Source organism: Antennarius striatus, chromosome 12, assembly GCF_040054535.1.
Source record: "Antennarius striatus isolate MH-2024 chromosome 12, ASM4005453v1, whole genome shotgun sequence".
Taxonomy (NCBI): domain Eukaryota; kingdom Metazoa; phylum Chordata; class Actinopteri; order Lophiiformes; family Antennariidae; genus Antennarius; species Antennarius striatus.
The window spans coordinates 5472012-5492537 of record NC_090787.1 but is presented as its reverse complement, the minus strand read 5'-3'; the positions used below and the strand labels follow the sequence as shown (position 1 = coordinate 5492537).

General features: G+C 38.1%; 1 protein-coding gene across 1 annotated transcript in view; it reads right to left on the bottom strand.

Annotated features, from left to right (window-relative positions):
* The window catches only part of LOC137605167 (inactive dipeptidyl peptidase 10-like), a 52888-nt gene that overhangs the window by 16263 nt on the left and 16099 nt on the right, over window positions 1-20526 (bottom strand). The gene's annotated exons all lie outside the window — the stretch shown is intronic.

Genomic DNA, 20526 nt, shown 5'->3' with positions numbered 1-20526 from the left:
GACCCGCCGGTCAAGAAATTTTTTTTTTTCATGGCCCGCCGGTCAAGAAATTTTTTGTTTTCATCGCCCGCCGGTCAAGACAAAAATAAATATTTTCTGACCCGCCGATCAACAAAACATATTTTTCTTGACCCGCCGGTCAACACAAAAAAGTTTTTTTAACATACCACTCTAAAAAATATTTTCTGAACCGCCGGTCCACAAAATTTTTTTTTCATGACCCGCCAGTCAACAAAATTTTTTTTTCATGACCCCGCCGGTCAACAAAAAATTTTTTTTCATGACCCGCCGGTCAACAAAAATTTTTTTTTCATGACCCGCCGGTCAAGACAAGAATAAATATTTTCTGACCCGCCGATCAACAAAACATATATTTCTTGACCCGCCGGTCAACACAAAAAAGTTTTTTTAACCTACCACTCTAAAAATATGTTCTGATCCGCCGGTCCACAAATTTTTTTTTTTCATGACCCGCCGGTCAAGAAATTTTTTTTTTTCATGGCCCGCCGGTCAAGACAAGAATACACATTTTCTTACCCGCTGATCAACACAACATATATTTCTTGACCCGTCGGTCAACACAAAAAAGTTTTTTTAACATACCACTCCAAAAAATATTTTCTGATCCGCCAGTCCACAAAATTTTTTTTTCATGACCCGCCGGTCAACAAAATTTTCCTTTTCATGACCCGCCGGTGAAGACAAAAACAAATATTTTCTGACCCGCCGATCAACACAACATATATTTCTTGACCCGCCGGTCAACACAAAAAAGTTTTTTTAACATACCACTCTAAAAAATATTTTCTGATCCGCCGGTCCACAAAATTTTTTTTTCATGACCCGCCGGTCAACAAAAAATTTTTTTTCATGACCCGCCGGTCAAGACAAGAATAAATATTTTCTGATCCGCCGATCAACAAAACATATATTTCTTGACCCGCCGGTCAACACAAAAGAGTTTTTTTGACCTACCACTCTAAAAATATGTTCTGATCCGCCGGTCCACAAATTTTTTTTTTTCATGACCCACCGGTCAAGAAATTTTTTTTTTTCATGGCCCGCCGGTCAAGACAAGAATACATGTTTTCTGACCCGCCGATTAACAAAACATATTTCTTGACCCGCCGGTCAACACAAAAAAGTTTTTTTAACATACCACTCTAAAAAATATTTTCTGATCCGCCGGTCCACAAAATTTTTTTTTCATGACCCGCCGGTCAAGAAATTTTTTTTTTTCATGGCCCGCCGCTCAAGACAAAAATAAATATTTGCTGACCCGCCGATCTACAAAACATATATTTCTTGACCCGCCGGTCAACACAAAAAAGTTTTTTTAACATACCACTCTAAAAAATATTTTCTGATCCGCCGGTCCACAAAATTTTTTTTTCATGACCCGCCGGTCAACAAAAATTTTTTTTTCATAACCCGCCGGTCAAGACAAGAATAAATATTTTCTGACCCGCCGATCAACAAAACATATATTTCTTGACCCGCCGGTCAACACAAAAAAGTTTTTTTAACCTACCACTCTAAAAATATGTTCTGATCCGCCGGTCCACAAATTTTTTTTTTTCATGACCCGCCGGTCAAGAAATTTTTTTTTTTCATGGCCCGCCGGTCAAGACAAGAATACACATTTTCTTACCCGCCGATCAACACAACATATATTTCTTGACCCGTCGGTCAACACAAAAAAGTTTTTTTAACATACCACTCCAAAAAATATTTTCTGATCCGCCAGTCCACAAAAATTTTTTTTCATGACCCGCCGGTCAACAAAATTTTCTTTTTCATGACCCGCCGGTGAATACAAAAACAAATATTTTCTGACCCGCCGATCAACAAAACATATATTTCTTGACCCGCCGGTCAACACAAAAAAGTTTTTTTAACATACCACTCTAAAAAATATTTTCTGATCCGCCGGTCCACAAAATTTTTTTTTCATGACCCGCCGGTCAACAAAAAATTTTTTTTCATGACCCGCCGGTCAAGACAAGAATAAATATTTTCTGATCCGCCGATCAACAAAACATATATTTCTTGACCCGCCGGTCAACACAAAAGAGTTTTTTTGACCTACCACTCTAAAAATATGTTCTGATCCGCCGGTCCACAAATTTTTTTTTTTCATGACCCACCGGTCAAGAAATTTTTTTTTTTCATGGCCCGCCGGTCAAGACAAGAATACATGTTTTCTGACCCGCCGATCAGCAAAATATATTTCTTGACCCGCCGGTCAACACAAAAAAGTTTTTTTAACATACCACTCTAAAAAATATTTTCTGATCCGCCGGTCCACAAAATTTTTTTTTCATGACCCGCCGGTCAAGAAATTTTTTTTTTTCATGACCCGCCGGTCAAGAAATTTTTTTTTTTCATGGCCCGCCGCTCAAGACAAAAATAAATATTTGCTGACCCGCCGATCTACAAAACATATATTTCTTGACCCGCCGGTCAACACAAAAAAGTTTTTTTAACATACCACTCTAAAAAATATTTTCTGATCCGCCGGTCCACAAAATTTTTTTTTCATGACCCGCCGGTCAACAAAAATGTTTTTTTCATGACCAGCCGGTTAAGACAAGAATAAATATTTTCTGACCCGCCGATCAACAAAACATATATTTCTTGACCTGCCGGTCAACACAAAAAAGTTTTTTTAACCTACCACTCTAAAAATATGTTCTGATCCGCCGGTCCACAAAATTTTTTTTTCATGACCCGCCGGTCAACAAAATTTTCCTTTTCATGACCCGCCGGTGAAGACAAAAACAAATATTTTCTGACCCGCCGATCAACAAAACATATATTTTCTGATCCGCCGGTTCACAAAATTTTTCTTTTCATGACCCGCCGGTCAAGAAATTTTTTTTTTTCATGACCCGCCGGTAAAGAAATTTTTTTTTTTCATGGCCCGCAGGTCAAGACAAAGATAAATATTTTCTGACCCGCCGATCAACAAAACATTTATTTCTTGACCCGCCGGTCAACACAAAAAAGTTTTTTTAACATACCACTCTAAAAATATGTTCTGATCCGCCGGTCCACAAATTTTTTTTTTTCATGACCCGCCGGTCAAGAAATTTTTTTTTTTCATGGCCCGCCGGTCAAGACAAGAATACACATTTTCTTACCCGCCGATCAACACAACATATATTTCTTGACCCGTCGGTCAACACAAAAAAGTTTTTTTAACATACCACTCCAAAAAATATTTTCTGATCCGCCAGTCCACAAAAATTTTTTTTCATGACCCGCCGGTCAACAAAATTTTCCTTTTCATGACCCGCCGGTGAAGACAAAAACAAATATTTTCTGACCCGCCGATCAACACAACATATATTTCTTGACCCGCCGGTCAACACAAAAAAGTTTTTTTAACATACCACTCTAAAAAATATTTTCTGATCCGCCGGTCCACAAAATTTTTTTTTCATGACCCGCCGGTCAACAAAAAATTTTTTTTCATGACCCGCCGGTCAAGACAAGAATAAATATTTTCTGATCCGCCGATCAACAAAACATATATTTCTTGACCCGCCGGTCAACACAAAAGAGTTTTTTTGACCTACCACTCTAAAAATATGTTCTGATCTGCCGGTCCACAAATTTTTTTTTTTCATGACCCGCCGGTCAACAAAATTTTCTTTTTCATGACCCGCCGGTCAAGACATTTTTTTTTTTCATGGCCCGCCGGTCAAAACAAAAATAAATATTTTCTGACCCGCCGATCAACAAAACATATATTTCTTGACCCGCCGGTCAACACAAAAGAGTTTTTTTAACATACCACTCTAAAAAATATTTTCTTATCTGCCGGTCCACAAAAATTTTTTTTTCATGGCCCGCCGGACAAGACAAACATACATGTTTTCTGACCCGCCGATCAACAAAACATATTTCTTGACCCGCCGGTCAACGCAAAAAAGTTTCTTTAACCTACCACTCTAAAAATATTTTCTGATCCGCCGGTCCACAAATTTTTTTTTTTCATGACCCGCCGGTCAAGAAATTTTTTTTTTTCATGGCCCGCCGGTCAAGACAAAAATAAATATTTTCTGACCCGCCGATCAACATAAACATATATTTCTTGACCCGCCGGTCAACACAAAGGAGTTTTTTTAACATAACACTCTAAAAAATATTTTCTGATCTGCGGGTCCAAAAAATTTTTTTTTTCATGACCCGCCGGTCGACAAAATTTTTTATTTCATGACCCGCCGGTCAAGAAATTTTTTTTTTTCATGACCCGCCGGTCAAGAAATTTTTTTTTTTCATGGCCCGCAGGTCAAGACAAAAATGAATATTTTCTGACCCGCCGATCAACAAAACATTTATTTCTTGACCCGCTGGTCAACACAAAAAAGTTTTTTTAACATACCACTCTAAAAATATTTTGTGACTCGCCGGTCCACAAATTTTTTTTTTCATGACCCGCCGGTCAAGAGAATTTTCTTTTTCATGACCCGCCGGTCAAGACATTTTTTTTTTTCATGGCCCGCCGGTCAAAACAAAAATGAATATTTTCTGAATCGCCGATCAACAAAACATATATTTCTTGACCCGCCGGTCAACACAAAAGAGTTTTTTTAACATACCACTCTAAAAAATATTTTCTGATCTGCCGGTCCACAAATTTTTTTTTTTCATGACCCGCCGGTCAAGAAATTTTTTTTTTTCATGGTCCGCCGGTCAAGACAAAAATAAATATTTTTCTGACCCGCCGATCAACAAAACATATATTTCTTGACCCGCCGGTCAACACAAAAGAGTTTTTTTAACATAACACTCTAAAAAATATTTTCTGATCTGCGGGTCCAAAAAATTTTTTTTTTCATGACCCGCCGGTCAAGAAATTTTTTTTTTTCATTACCCGCCGGTCAAGAAATTTCTTTTTTTTCATGGCCCGCCGGTCAAGACAAAAATAAATATTTTCTGGCCCGCCGATCAACAAAACATTTATTTCTTGACCCGCCGGTCAACACAAAAAAGTTTTTTTAACATACCACTCTAAAAATATTTTGTGACTCGCCGGTCCACAAATTTTTTTTTTTCATGACCCGCCGGTCAACAAAATTTTCTTTTTCATGACCCGCCGGTCAAGAAATTTTTTTTTTTCATGGCCCGCCGGTCAAGACAAAAATAAATATTTTCTGACCCGCCGATCAACAAAACATATATTTCTTGACCCGCCGGTCAACACAAAAAAGTTTTTTTAACCTACCACTCTAAAAAATATTTTCTGATCTTCGGGTCCACAAAATTTTTTTTTTCATGGCCCGCCGGTCAAGACAAAAATACATGTTTTCTGACCCGCCGGTCAAAAAAAAAAATATTGCTTGACCCGCTGGTCAACACAAAAAAGTTTCTTTAACCTACCACTCTAAAAATATTTTCTGATCTGACGGTCCACAAAATTTTTTTTTTCATGACCCGCCGGTCAAGAAATATTTTTTTTTCATGGCCCGCCGGTCAAGACAAAAATACATGTTTTCTGACCAGCCGATCAACAAAACATATTTCTTGACCCGCCGGTCAACACAAAAAAGTTTTTTTAACATACCACTCTAAAAAATATTTTCTGATCCGCCGGTCCACAAAATTTTTTTTTCATGACCCGCCGGTCAACAAAAATTTTTTTTTCATGACCCGCCGGTCAAGACAAGAATAAATATTTTCTGACCCGCCGATCAACAAAACATATATTTGTTGACCCGCCGGTCAACACAAAAGAGTTTTTTTGACCTACCACTCTAAAAATATGTTCTGATCCGTCGGTCCACAAATTTTTTTTGTTCATGACCCGCCGGTCAAGAAATTATTTTTTTTCATGGCCCGCCGGTCAAGACAAGAATACATATTTTCTGACCCGCCGATCAACAAAACATATTTCTTGACCCGCCGGTCAACACAAAAAAGTTTTTTTAACATACCACTCTAAAAAATATTTTCTGATCCGCCGGTCCACAAAATTTTTTTTTCATGACCCGCCGGTCAAGACAAGAATAAATATTTTCTGACCCGCCGATCAACAAAACATATATTTCTTGACCCGCCGGTCAACACAAAAGAGTTTTTTTGACCTACCACTCTAAAAATATGTTCTGATGCGCCGGTCCACAAATTTTTTTTTTTCATGACCCGCCGGTCAAGAAATTTTTTTTTTTCATGGCCCGCAGGTCAAGACAAAAATACATGTTTTCTGACCCGCCGATCAACAAAACATTTATTTCTTGACCCGCCGGTCAACACAAAAAAGTTTTTTTAACATACCACTCTAAAAATATTTCATGACCCGCTGGTCAATAGAATTTTTTTTTTCATGACCCGCCGGTCAAGAAATTTTTTTCTTTCATGGCCTGCCGGTCAAGACAAGAATACATGTTTTCTGACCCGCCGATCAACAAAACATATTTCTTGACCCGCCGGTCAACACAAAAAAGTTTTTTTAACATACCACTCTAAAAAATATTTTCTGATCCGCCGGTCCACAAAATTTTTTTTTTCATGACCTGCCGGTCAACAAAATTTTTTTTCTCATGACCCGCCGGTCCAGAAATTTTTTTTTTTCATGACCCGCCGGTCAAGAAATTTTTTTTTTTCATGGCCCGCAGGTCAAGACAAAAATAAATATTTTCTGACCCGCCGATCAACAAAACATTTATTACTTGACCCGCCGGTCAACACAAAAAAGTTTTTTTAACATACCACTCTAAAAATATTTTGTGACTCGCCGGTCCACAAATTTTCTTTTTTCATGACCCGCCGGTCAACAAAATTTTCTTTTTCATGACCCGCCGGTTAAGACATTTTTTTTTTTCATAGCCCGCCGGTCAAAACAAAAATAAATATTTTCTGACCCGCCGATCAACAAAACATATATTTCTTGACCCGCCGGTCAACACAAAAGAGTTTTTTTAACATACCACTCTAAAAAATATTTTCTGATCTGCCGGTCCACAAAATTTTTTTTTTCATGACCCGCCGGTCAAGAAAAAATTTTTTTTCATGGCCCGCCGGACAAGACAAACATACATGTTTTCTGACCCGCCGATCAACAAAACATATTTCTTGACCCGCCGGTCAATGCAAAAAAGTTTCTTTAACCTACCACTCTAAAAATATTTTCTGATCCGCCGGTCCACAAATTTTTTTTTTTCATGACCCGCCGGTCAAGAAATGTTTTTTTTTCATGGCCTGCCGGTCAAGACAAGAATACATGTTTTCTGACCCGCCGATCAACAAAACATATTTCTTGACCCGCCGGTCAACACAAAAAAGTTTTTTTAACATACCACTCTAAAAAATATTTTCTGATCCGCCGGTCCACAAAATTTTTTTTTCATGACCCGCCGGTCAAAAAAAATTTTTTTTTCATGACCCGCCGGTCAAGACAAGTATAAATATTTTCTGACCCGCCGATCAACAAAACATATATTTCTTGACCCGCCGGTCAACACAAAAGAGTTTTTTTAACATACCACTCTAAAAATATTTTCTGATCCGCCGGTCCACAAAATTTTTTTTTTCATGACCCGCCGGTCAACAAAATTTTTTTTTTCATGACCCGCCGGTCAACAAAATTTTTTTTTTCATGACCCGCCGGTCAAGAAATTTTTTTTTTTCATGACCCGCCGGTCAAGAAATTTTTTTTTTTCATGACCCACCGGTCAAGACAAAAATAAATATTTTCTGACCCGCCGATTAACAAAACATATATTTCTTGATCCGCCGGTCAACACAAAAAAGTTTTTTTAACATACCACTCTAAAAATATGTTCTGATCCGCCGGTCCACAAATTTTTTTTTTTCATGACCCGCCGGTCAAGAAATTTTTTTTTTCATGGCCCGCCGGTCAAGACAAAAATAAATATTTTCTGACCCGCCGATCAACACAACATATATTTCTTGACCCGCCGGTCAAGACAAAAAAGTTTTTTTAACATACCACTCTAAAAAATATTTTCTGATCCGCCGGTCCACAAAATTTTTTTTTCATGACCCGCCGGTCCACAAAATTTTTTTTTCATGACCCGCCGGTCAAGACATTTTTTTTTTTCATGGCCCGCCGGTCAAAACAAAAATAAATATTTTCTGACCCGCCGATCAACAAAACATATATTTCTTGACCCGCCGGTCAACAAAAAAAATTTTTTCATGACCCGCCGGTCAACACAAAAATACATGTTTTCTGACCCGCCGGTCAAAATAAATATATTCCTTGACCCGCCGGTCAACACAAAAAAGTTTTTTTAACCTACCACTCTAAAAATATTTTCTGATCCGCCGGTCCACAAAATTTTTTATTTCATGACCCGCCGGTCAAGAAATTTTTTTTTTTCATGGCCCGCCGGTCAAGACAAAAATAAATATTTTCTGGCCCGCCGATCAACAAAACATACATTTCTTAACCCGCCGGTCAACACAAAAAAGTTTTTTTAACATACCACTCTAAAAATATTTTGTGACTCGTTGGTCCACAAATTATTTTTTTTTCATGACCCGCCGGTCAACACAAAAATACATGTTTTCTGACCCGCCGGTCAAAAAAATATATATTTCTTGACCCGCCGGTCAACACAAAAAAGTTTCTTTAACCTACCACTCTAAAAATATGTTCTGATCCGCCGGTACACAAAAAAAATTTTTTCATGACCCGCCGGTCAACAAAATTTTCTTTTTCATGACCCGCCGATCAAGAAATTTTTATTTTTCATGGCCCGCCGGTCAAGACAAAAATAAATATTTTCTGACCCGCCGATCAACAAAACATATTTCTTGACCCGCCGGTCAACACAAAAAAGTTTTTTTAACATACCACTCTAAAAATATGTTCTGATCCGCCGGTCCACAAATTTTTTTTTTTCATGACCCGCCGGTCAAGAAATTTTATTTTTCATGGCCCGCCGGTCAAGACAAAAATAAATATTTTCTGACCCGCCGATCAACACAACATATATTTCTTGACCCGCCGGTCAAGACAAAAAAGTTTTTTTAACATACCACTCTAAAAAATATTTTCTGATCCGCCGGTCCACAAAATTTTTTTTTCATGACCCGCCGGTCCACAAAATTTTTTTTTCATGACCCGCCGGTCAAGACATTTTTTTTTTTCATGGCCCGCCGGTCAAAACAAAAATAAATATTTTCTGACCCGCCGATCAACAAAACATATATTTCTTGACCCGCCGGTCAACAAAAAAATTTTTTTCATGACCCGCCGGTCAACACAAAAATACATGTTTTCTGACCCGCCGGTCAAAATAAATATATTCCTTGACCCGCCGGTCAACACAAAAAAGTTTTTTTAACCTACCACTCTAAAAATATTTTCTGATCCGCCGGTCCACAAAATTTTTTATTTCATGACCCGCCGGTCAAGAAATTTTTTTTTTTCATGGCCCGCCGGTCAAGACAAAAATAAATATTTTCTGGCCCGCCGATCAACAAAACATATATTTCTTAACCCGCCGGTCAACACAAAAAAGTTTTTTTAACATACCACTCTAAAAATATTTTGTGACTCGTTGGTCCACAAATTATTTTTTTTTCATGACCCGCCGGTCAACACAAAAATACATGTTTTCTGACCCGCCGGTCAAAAAAATATATATTTCTTGACCCGCCGGTCAACACAAAAAAGTTTCTTTAACCTACCACTCTAAAAATATTTCATGACCCGCTGGTCAACAGAATTTTTTTTTTCATGACCCGCCGGTCAAGAAATTTTTTTTTTTCATGGCCTGCCGGTCAAGACAAGAATACATGTTTTCTGACCCGCCGATCAACAAAACATATTTCTTGACCCGCCGGTCAACACAAAAAAGTTTTTTTAACATACCACTCTAAAAAATATTTTCTGATCCGCCGGTCCACAAAATTTTTTTTTCATGACCCGCCGGTCAAAAAAAATTTTTTTTTCATGACCCGCCGGTCAAGACAAGAATAAATATTTTCTGACCCGCCGATCAACAAAACATATATTTCTTGACCCGCCGGTCAACACAAAAGAGTTTTTTTAACATACCACTCTAAAAAATATTTTCTGATCCGCCGGTCCACAAAATTTTTTTTTCATGACCCGCCGGTCAAGACAAAAATAAATATTTTCTGACCCGCCGATCAACACAACATATATTTCTTGACCCGTCAGTCAACACAAAAAAGTTTTTTTAACATACCTCTCTAAAAAATATTTTCTGATCCGCCGGTCCACAAAATTTTTTTTTTCATGACCTGCCGGTCAACAAAATTTTCTTTTTCATGACCCGCCGGTTAAGACATTTTTTTTTTTCATGGCCCGCCGGTCAAAACAAAAATAAATATTTTGTGACCCGCCGATCGACAAAACATATTTCTTGACCCGCCGGTCAACACAAAAAAGTATTTTTAACATACCACTCTAAAAAATATTTTCTGATCCGCCGGTCCACAAAATTTTTTTTTTCATGACCCGCCGGTCAACAAAATTTTTTTTTTCATGACCCGCCGGTCAAGAAATTTTTCTTTTTCATGACCTGCCGGTCAAGAAATTTTTTTTTTTCATGGCCCGCCGGTCAAGACAAAAATAAATATTTTCTGACCCGCCGATCAACAAAACATATATTTCTTGACCCGCCGGTCAACACAAAAAAGTTTTTTTAACATACCACTCTAAAAAATATTTTCTGATCCGCCGGTCCACAAAATTTTTTTTTCATGACCCGCCGGTCAACAAAAATTTTTTTTTCATGACCCGCCGGTGAAGACAAGAATAAATATTTTCTGACCCGCCGATCAACAAAACATATATTTCTTGACCAGCCGGTCAACACAAAAAAGTTTTTTTTACCAACCACTCTAAAAATATGTTCTGATCCGCCGGTACACAAAAAATTTTTTTTCATGACCCGCCGGTCAACAAAATTTTCTTTTTCATGACCCGCCGATCAAGAAATTTTTATTTTTCATGGCCCGCCGGTCAAGACAAAAATAAATATTTTCTGACCCGCCGATCAACAAAACATATTTCTTGACCCGCCGGTCAACACAAAAAAGTTTTTTTAACATACCACTCTAAAAAATATTTTCTGATCCGCCGGTCCACAAAATTTTTTTTTTCATGACCCGCCGGTCAACAAAATTTTTTTTTTCATGACCCGCCGGTCAACAAAATTTTTTTTTTCATGACCCGCCGGTCAAGAAATTTTTTTTTTTCATGACCCGCCGGTCAAGAAATTTTTTTTTTTCATGACCCACCGGTCAAGACAAAAATAAATATTTTCTGACCCGCCGATTAACAAAACATATATTTCTTGATCCGCCGGTCAACACAAAAAAGTTTTTTTAACCTACCACTCTAAAAATATGTTCTGATCCGCCGGTCCACAAAATTTTTTTTTTCATGACCCGCCGGTCAACAAAAATTTTTTTTTCATGACCCGCCGGTAGAGACAAGAATAAATATTTTCTGACCCGCCGATCAACAAAACATATATTTCTTGACCCGCCGGTCAACACAAAAAAGTTTTTTTAACCTACCACTCTAAAAATATTTTGTGACTCGTTGGTCCACAAATTATTTTTTTTTCATGACCCGCCGGTCAACACAAAAATACATGTTTTCTGACCCGCCGGTCAAAAAAATATATATTTCTTGACCCGCCGGTCAACACAAAAAAGTTTCTTTAACCTACCACTCTAAAAATATGTTCTGATCCGCCGGTACACAAAAAAAATTTTTTCATGACCCGCCGGTCAACAAAATTTTCTTTTTCATGACCCGCCGATCAAGAAATTTTTATTTTTCATGGCCCGCCGGTCAAGACAAAAATAAATATTTTCTGACCCGCCGATCAACAAAACATATTTCTTGACCCGCCGGTCAACACAAAAAAGTTTTTTTAACATACCACTCTAAAAATATGTTCTGATCCGCCGGTCCACAAATTTTTTTTTTTCATGACCCGCCGGTCAAGAAATTTTATTTTTCATGGCCCGCCGGTCAAGACAAAAATAAATATTTTCTGACCCGCCGATCAACACAACATATATTTCTTGACCCGCCGGTCAAGACAAAAAAGTTTTTTTAACATACCACTCTAAAAAATATTTTCTGATCCGCCGGTCCACAAAATTTTTTTTTCATGACCCGCCGGTCCACAAAATTTTTTTTTCATGACCCGCCGGTCAAGACATTTTTTTTTTTCATGGCCCGCCGGTCAAAACAAAAATAAATATTTTCTGACCCGCCGATCAACAAAACATATATTTCTTGACCCGCCGGTCAACAAAAAAATTTTTTTCATGACCCGCCGGTCAACACAAAAATACATGTTTTCTGACCCGCCGGTCAAAATAAATATATTCCTTGACCCGCCGGTCAACACAAAAAAGTTTTTTTAACCTACCACTCTAAAAATATTTTCTGATCCGCCGGTCCACAAAATTTTTTATTTCATGACCCGCCGGTCAAGAAATTTTTTTTTTTCATGGCCCGCCGGTCAAGACAAAAATAAATATTTTCTGGCCCGCCGATCAACAAAACATATATTTCTTAACCCGCCGGTCAACACAAAAAAGTTTTTTTAACATACCACTCTAAAAATATTTTGTGACTCGTTGGTCCACAAATTATTTTTTTTTCATGACCCGCCGGTCAACACAAAAATACATGTTTTCTGACCCGCCGGTCAAAAAAATATATATTTCTTGACCCGCCGGTCAACACAAAAAAGTTTCTTTAACCTACCACTCTAAAAATATTTCATGACCCGCTGGTCAACAGAATTTTTTTTTTCATGACCCGCCGGTCAAGAAATTTTTTTTTTTCATGGCCTGCCGGTCAAGACAAGAATACATGTTTTCTGACCCGCCGATCAACAAAACATATTTCTTGACCCGCCGGTCAACACAAAAAAGTTTTTTTAACATACCACTCTAAAAAATATTTTCTGATCCGCCGGTCCACAAAATTTTTTTTTCATGACCCGCCGGTCAAAAAAAATTTTTTTTTCATGACCCGCCGGTCAAGACAAGAATAAATATTTTCTGACCCGCCGATCAACAAAACATATATTTCTTGACCCGCCGGTCAACACAAAAGAGTTTTTTTAACATACCACTCTAAAAAATATTTTCTGATCCGCCGGTCCACAAAATTTTTTTTTCATGACCCGCCGGTCAAGACAAAAATAAATATTTTCTGACCCGCCGATCAACACAACATATATTTCTTGACCCGTCAGTCAACACAAAAAAGTTTTTTTAACATACCTCTCTAAAAAATATTTTCTGATCCGCCGGTCCACAAAATTTTTTTTTTCATGACCTGCCGGTCAACAAAATTTTCTTTTTCATGACCCGCCGGTTAAGACATTTTTTTTTTTCATGGCCCGCCGGTCAAAACAAAAATAAATATTTTCTGACCCGCCGATCAACAAAACATATATTTCTTGACCCGCCGGTCAACACAAAAGAGTTTTTTTAACATACCACTCTAAAAAATATTTTCTGATCTGCCGGTCCACAAAATTTTTTTTTTCATGACCCGCCGGTCGACAAAAATTTTTTTTTCATGGCCCGCCGGACAAGACAAACATACATGTTTTCTGACCCGCCGATCAACAAAACATATTTCTTGACCCGCCGGTCAATGCAAAAAAGTTTCTTTAACCTACCACTCTAAAAATATTTTCTGATCAGCCGGTCCACAAATTTTTTTTTTTCATGACCCGCCGGTCAAGAAATTTATTTTTTTCATGGCCCGCTGGTCAAGCTAAAAATAAATATTTTGTGACCCGCCGATCGACAAAACATATTTCTTGACCCGCCGGTCAACACAAAAAAGTATTTTTAACATACCACTCTAAAAAATATTTTCTGATCCGCCGGTCCACAAAATTTTTTTTTTCATGACCCGCCGGTCAACAAAATTTTTTTTTTCATGACCCGCCGGTCAAGAAATTTTTCTTTTTCATGACCTGCCGGTCAAGAAATTTTTTTTTTTCATGGCCCGCCGGTCAAGACAAAAATAAATATTTTCTGACCCGCCGATCAACAAAACATATATTTCTTGACCCGCCGGTCAACACAAAAAAGTTTTTTTAACATACCACTCTAAAAAATATTTTCTGATCCGCCGGTCCACAAAATTTTTTTTTCATGACCCGCCGGTCAACAAAAATTTTTTTTTCATGACCCGCCGGTGAAGACAAGAATAAATATTTTCTGACCCGCCGATCAACAAAACATATATTTCTTGACCCGCCGGTCAACACAAAAAAGTTTTTTTTACCAACCACTCTAAAAATATGTTCTGATCCGCCGGTACACAAAAAAATTTTTTTCATGACCCGCCGGTCAACAAAATTTTCTTTTTCATGACCCGCCGATCAAGAAATTTTTATTTTTCATGGCCCGCCGGTCAAGACAAAAATAAATATTTTCTGACCCGCCGATCAACAAAACATATTTCTTGACCCGCCGGTCAACACAAAAAAGTTTTTTTAACATACCACTCTAAAAAATATTTTCTGATCCGCCGGTCCAAAAAATTTTTTTTTTCATGACCCGCCGGTCAACAAAATTTTTTTTTTCATGACCCGCCGGTCAACAAAATTTTTTTTTTCATGACCCGCCGGTCAAGAAATTTTTTTTTTTCATGACCCGCCGGTCAAGAAATTTTTTTTTTTCATGACCCACCGGTCAAGACAAAAATAAATATTTTCTGACCCGCCGATTAACAAAACATATATTTCTTGATCCGCCGGTCAACACAAAAAAGTTTTTTTAACCTACCACTCTAAAAATATGTTCTGATCCGCCGGTCCACAAAATTTTTTTTTTCATGACCTGCCGGTCAACAAAAAAATTTTTTTCATGACCCGCCGGTAGAGACAAGAATAAATATTTTCTGACCCGCCGATCAACAAAACATATATTTCTTGACCCGCCGGTCAACACAAAAAAGTTTTTTTAACCTACCACTCTAAAAATATGTTCTGATCCGCCGGTCCACAAATTTTTTTTTTTCATGACCCGCCGGTCAAGAAATTTTTTTTTTTCATGGCTCGCCGGTCAAGACAAAAATAAATATTTTCTGACCCGCCGATCAACACAACATATATTTCTTGACCCGCCGGTCAACACAAAAAAGTTTTTTTAACATACCACTCTAAAAAATATTTTCTGATCCGCCGGTCCACAAAATTTTTTTTTCATGACCCGCCGGTCCACAAAATTTTTTTTTCATGACCCGCCGGTCAACAAAAATTTTTTTTTCATGACCCGCCGGTCAAGACAAGAATAAATATTTTCTGACCCGCCGATCAACAAAACATATATTTCTTGACCCGCCGGTCAACACAAAAGAGTTTTTTTAACATACCACTCTAAAAAATATTTTCTGATCCGCCGGTCCACAACTTTTTTTTTTCATGACCCGCCGGTCAACAAAAATTTTTTTTTCATGACCCGCCGGTCAAGACAAAAATAAATATCTTCTGACCCGCCGATCAACACAACATATATTTCTTGACCCGCCGGTCAACACAAAAAAGTTTTTTAACCTACCACTCTAAAAATATGTTCTGATCCGCCGGTTCACAAAATTTTTTTTTTCTTGACCCGCCGGTCAACAAAATTTTCTTTTTCATGACCCGCCGGTCAAGACATTTTTTTTTTTCATGGCCCGCCGGTCAAAACAAAAATAAATATTTTCTGACCCGCCGATCAACAAAACATATATTTCTTGACCCGCCGGTCAACAAAAACATTTTTTTCATGACCCGCCGGTCAACACAAAAATACATGTTTTCTGACCCGCCGGTCAAAAAAAATATATTTCTTGACCCGCCGGTCAACACAAAAAAGTTTTTTTAACCTACCACTCTAAAAATATTTTCTGATCCGCCGGTCCACAAAATTTTTTATTTCATGGCCCGCCGGTCAAGACAAAAATAAATATTTGCTGACCCACCGATCTACAAAACATATATTTCTTGACCCGCCGGTCAACACAAAAAAGTTTTTTTAACATACCACTCTAAAAAATATTTTCTGATCCGCCGGTCCACAAAATTTTTTTTCATGACCCGCCGGTCAACAAAAATTTTTTTTTCATGACCCGCTGGTGAAGACAAGAATAAATATTTTCTGACCCGCCGATCAACAAAACATATATTTCTTGACCCGCCGGTCAACACAAAAAAGTTTTTTTTACCAACCACTCTAAAAATATGTTCTGATCCGCCGGTACACAAAAATTTTTTTTTCATGACCCGCCGGTCAACAAAATTTTCTTTTTCATGACCCGCCGATCAAGAAATTTTTATTTTTCATGGCCCGCCGGTCAAGACAAAAATTAATATTTTCTGACCCGCCGATCAACAAAACATATTTCTTGACCCGCCGGTCAACACAAAAAAGTTTTTTTAACATACCACTCTAAAAAATATTTTCTGATCCGCCGGTCCACAAAATTTTTTTTTTCATGACCCGCCGGTCAAGAAATTTTTTTTTTTCATGACCCGCCGGTCAAGAAATTTTTTTTTTTCATGACCCGCCGGTCAAGAAATTTTTTTTTTTCATGACCCGCCGGTCAAGACAAAAATAAATATTTTCTGACCCGCCGATTAACAAAACATATATTTCTTGATCCGCCGGTCAACACAAAAAAGTTTTTTTAACCTACCACTCTAAAAATATGTTCTGATCCGCCGGTCCACAAAATTTTTTTTTTCATGACCCGCCGGTCAACAAAAAATTTTTTTTCATGACCCGCCGGTAGAGACAAGAATAAATATTTTCTGACCCGCCGATCAACAAAACATATATTTCTTGACCCGCCGGTCAACACAAAAAAGTTTTTTTAACCTACCACTCTAAAAATATGTTCTGATCCGCCGGTCCACAAATTTTTATTTTTCATGACCCGCCGGTCAAGAAATTTTTTTTTTTCATGGCCCGCCGGTCAAGACAAAAATAAATATTTTCTGACCCGCCGATCAACACAACATATATTTCTTGACCCGCCGGTCAACACAAAAAAGTTCTTTTAACATACCACTCTAAAAAATATTTTCTGATCCGCCGGTCCACAAAATTTTTTTTTCATGACCCGCCGGTCAACAAAATTTTTTTTTCATGACCCGCCGGTCAACAAAAATTTTTTTTTCATGACCCGCCGGTCAAGACAAGAATAAATATTTTCTGACCCGCCGATCAACAAAACATATATTTCTTGACCCGCCGGTCAACACAAAAGAGTTTTTTTAACATACCACTCTAAAAAATATTTTCTGATCCGCCGGTCCACAACTTTTTTTTTTCATGACCCGCCGGTCAACAAAAATTTTTTTTTCATGACCCGCCGGTCAAGACAAAAATAAATATCTTCTGACCCGCCGATCAACACAACATATATTTCTTGACCCGCCGGTCAACGCAAAAAAGTTTTTTAACCTACCACTCTAAAAATATTTTCTGATCCGCCGGTCCACAAAATTTTTTTTTTCATGGCCCGCCGGTCAAGACAAAAATAAATATTTTCTGACCAGCAGGTCAACATAAAAAATATTTCTTGACCCGCCGGTCGACAAATTTATTTTTTTTCATGGTCCGCCGGTCAACAAAAAAATATTTCTTGACCCGCTGGTCAAGAAAATTTTGTTTTTTCATGACCTGCTGGTCACCACAAAAGAAATATTTTCTGACCTGCCGGTCAACAAAAAGAATATTTCTTGACCCGCTGGTCAAGTAAAATTAATATTTCACAAGAGCCGCCGGTCAACAACCAATAAAAAACATTTTTGACCCGCCGGTCAACAAAATTTTTTTTTTTTACAAGACCCGCCTGTCAACAAAAAAATTTTTTTTAATGACCCGCCGCTCAACAAAGAAAAACGATTTTTCATGACCCACAAGTCAACAAAAATAATTTATTGACCCGCAGGTCTGTCAGAAATTTTTTTTCGTTTGAATGTTCAGTCGGTAGGAAAAAACATTTTTTTGGTCATATGGTTGGTCTAAAAAATGTTTTATTCGGTTGGATTGTTGGTCATCTAAAAAAAATTTCTGTGGTTGGACGGTTGGTCGGAAATTTTTTTGTCGGTTGGATGGTCAGTCAGAAAATTTTACATGTCGGATGGTCGGTTGGAAAAATATTTTAATCAGATGGTCGGAAATTTTTTTTCGGTCAAATGGCTGGTCATCTAAAAGAAATTTTTTTGGTCGGGTGGTTGGTCGGAAAGTTTTTTTTGTTTGGATGGTCTGTTGGTTGCTTAGTATGAAAAAAAAATTATTTGGTCAGATGGTTGGTTGGAAAAAAATTTCGGTCGGATGGTCAAGTCAGAAATTTAAAAGAATTAAAATCAATTAAAATCAATTTAAATTGGGAGGTGGAGAAGAAAGGTTATGGAAATGAAAAACGTGAGGGAAATAGGATAAAATGGATGTTAGAATTTAAAAAGCACCTTTGTAAAAAGAAAAGGGAGAAGGAAAGAGCTGAATAAACTAATGGAATAAAATAATGGTTGATCTGGTCCACAACAAAAACACACTAGAAATAATAATCAGGTGGTGGAGGGGTATGTAGGGAGTGGGACTTGAACCCTGCTCCCCCAACTGTAAAGCTTGTGTTTGAAGCATTGAGCTATAGCTTCTCTGTGGTGTCTGTGGGAAAATACAAACATGACGTAGATTATGGTTAAAAACATGCTTAAAAGAACTGTTGTCCGGTTGGGGTTTGAACCCTCAAGCTTCTGTTGGAAGGCGTGGATATTACCTCTGCACCATCTACACTTAAACAGGAAAAGGGTTGATGTAACCCAGAAGGGTTGGGATGAGGGGAAAAACAGAGCGGCTTGTGGATTAGAAGAAGGGAAGAAAGGGGGATGGGGGTTAGGGTTAGTGAAATCTAGTACCCTAGTGGTACTGGAGAGGTACCAGTTCACCTGCTGGGCCCTGGGTATGAGTTTAAATAATCATCATCATCATCATCATCATCATCATCATCATCATCCGATCGATGCTCAACTTTACATTTCCTCTGCTGACGTTTCCAGAGTGCTGTAAATTGCCGATGCTGTCAACCCAGGAGGAGGACCAGTCTGACCAGTTCAACACATTCAAACACACCAGATGCTGGCTACCCAGCTGGTTTCTCACCTCTGATTGGCTGCTGCTCTCAGGAATATGAAATGAATAATTGTCAAGGCTTTTAACTCAGACGGCGTTTTCCCAACCGCCTGCAGGGAAACGGCGTCTTTCACTTTTTACCGATAGAAACAAACAGAAACAAAAAAGGAGGAAGTCACAGCAGCTTATTTACGTCTGACAGCCAATGAAACGCAGGCTGTCACTCACAATAAGTGAGACTTCAAACCCACTCACTTCTGTCGCCGCGTCGCTCCCAGCTAAAACATTTCCTTTCTAAAATATAAAGACATTCAAGTTTTTAGCTTCGGTGCCAAAGGAACTGAGAATATTCACTGCAAAAAAAAAATCTAAATGTAGGAAATAAACAGTTGATTTGACTCCAAACTGACTCCAAACAAGTGGATTTCTCAGCTGCAGTGAGATAATTACACGGTAGAATAACAAGAGTGATGGGGGCTTTAGAAAAGTAAGAATCTCTATTAAAAGCACAAATTAAGTTCAATAGACTCTAAGAGAGATCTTCAGGGTTTATTCCTGTCTGACTGTGACAAAAAACGAAAAACACAAAGCAGAAAAAAATCAATGTTTTTGTTAAGTCTGTGAAATTTCCTGTCACTAAATAAAACATCAAGGCCAGAATTATTGTATCAGAAACCTGAAGATGGCTTGGAAGAACCAATGAGCTGAGGGATCCAGAGAAAGGGGCGGGGCCACTGTTCTTGTCACAAGAACACATTTTTTGATTTATTTATTTTTTGTTAAATTTATTTTTATGACCCCGAATCTGAAGTGATAGCAGATAATTTTAATAGAAGTGTTTCTCTTTTTATTCTAGAGACACACCAGAAACCATGACAACAGAACACTGACGGGAACCTCCCAGTGTTCCTTTTCTACAAACATCTGTAATGGAGCCTCTTCTGTTCAAGTGGCATCTTCTAGGAGGAGATTCCATTCATTTCACACATTTTAAACCCACAACAGGAGAACCTTCTTCACTTCTGGAACGTTTCCTCTTGTGATAAAAATAAACTTCAGGTCACGGTGCTCAAATCTGAACTTGATCCTTCATTGAAAATATGCAAATGAGCTGCGATTAATCGCCAACAAATCCTCCTGGTTGATTCGTTCACTGCGACGCCTTCATCTGCATATCTCATTCCACATCTCCTCCTTTCTGATGGAAAGCAGTTAATTATGGTTCAAGCCCACCCCGACCCCCCCAATGCCCCCCCCATTATGAATGTGATTCCCCCGCTCGCTCATTAGACAAAATGGAATTTTAAACCACCACCAACCAACGGTCCTGAAAATCCGTCAGCAGGACGAATTTTATTTAAGGCTGGGGTTCAGAGGTCACACACGTAGGGACCAAATAGC